We start from the raw sequence: 1,400 nt of genomic DNA, 5'->3' as shown, positions 1-1,400 counted from the left end.
GCTTTCAGAAAGTACTCAATAAATGTTAGCAATGATTATTTTCCCCATATTATTACATCTTTCTATATCCCATATACGTCTACGTAATAGTCTGTCCCGTGGTTGAACTCTGGTTTACTTTAGTTGGACGTCTAGGCAGAATTCATTCTTTTATTGTTGTAAAAAATGTTGCAATGAACGTTTCTGTGTGTAAACAATTCAGGAATCTTGTATTTCTTTAGGCTAAAATCCCAGGAATAGAATTATTAGGTCAAAGGGTAGGCTCTTGACTCTGTATGTATGTGTTTTACTGTAGAACACATTTTGTGCAATTAGAATTTTGTTTATTTAATTGTGGTAAAGCCTATGACATATTATTAGTTGCTTTATTACATATGTTTCTAAAGCATTTAATAAAACATATAACTTAATGTGTTAAGAAAGGGTTTAAAGAGTATGGAATCTATTCTACAAATTTATTTCCTTTTTCTTACACAGTCATAAACTGAAGACAGAATCCAGACTGTTCCTTACCTGATACCAGTATTGTTTTGGACATACTACTTAGGAAGGGTCTAGAATCTCTGAATTTTAGTTCCTAAACTCAGATTTCTAAGACATTTCTCTACATTTTGCATGGAATTTCTTAACACCGATTTCTACATATATATCTGTTTATTCACTTGCATGTTAGTTAAATCTATAGGTACTTGGATAAAAATATCTGGAACAAAAATATTCATATAGTTGATTGCTTTGTACTTCAATGGAATTTTTAGATGATATAGTATCTGACAAATTTGTAAAGTTTATTCATCCGGGAACCTTCCCAACAGTTCAAACTCAACTGACTCAAAACCCAGGAGCACTGGGAATTCCTTGGTGGTCCAGTGGTTAGGACTTCGTGCTCACACTGCTGGGGCCCCAGGTTTGATCCCTGGTTGGGGAACTAAGGTCCTGCAGGCCATGTGGCTTGACCAAAAAAATCAAAGCAAAATGAGCAAACAGCAACAAGAAAAAACCCAGGAGCACTGAACTGTCAGAATGAGATTTTTATGGATTCTTCATAACTTCTGTGTTCATAATTGTTTCATCTTGTTGAAAGATGGTTTTAATTTCTTCTTTCCAACCTGTATGTCTTTTATTTATTTTTCTTGTCTTATTTCAATAACTAAGAACTTGAATAAAATGTTGAATGGAAGTAGCAAGAGTAGGCAGAACACTCAGCATTTCACCATTAAATATAATGTTAACTGTAGGTTTTATTTGTAGATATTCTGTGACCTATTTCCCTGTGCATTTATTTTTATTATATATGGTTGTTGAATTTTGTCACATTCTTTTTTTGCCATCTATTGAAATTACCAAATGACTTTTCTCCTTACTTCTGTTATTGTGATGAATTATATTGATTAAAATAT

The 1,400-nt window shown here is 32.6% G+C and overlaps 1 non-coding gene across 1 annotated transcript; it reads left to right on the top strand.

Moving 5' to 3' along the window:
• The first annotated feature begins 855 nt into the window (after positions 1-855).
• TRNAV-CAC (transfer RNA valine (anticodon CAC)) lies at positions 856-928 on the top strand. The gene has a single exon. It is a non-coding gene; the product is annotated as a tRNA-Val (tRNA).
• The last annotated feature ends 472 nt before the right edge of the window (positions 929-1,400 follow it).

This window comes from Phocoena phocoena, chromosome 2 (genome assembly GCF_963924675.1).
Source record: "Phocoena phocoena chromosome 2, mPhoPho1.1, whole genome shotgun sequence".
In the NCBI taxonomy this organism is placed as follows: domain Eukaryota; kingdom Metazoa; phylum Chordata; class Mammalia; order Artiodactyla; family Phocoenidae; genus Phocoena; species Phocoena phocoena.
Note: the sequence above shows the minus strand (reverse complement) of the source record. Positions and strands in the feature narration are given on the sequence as shown.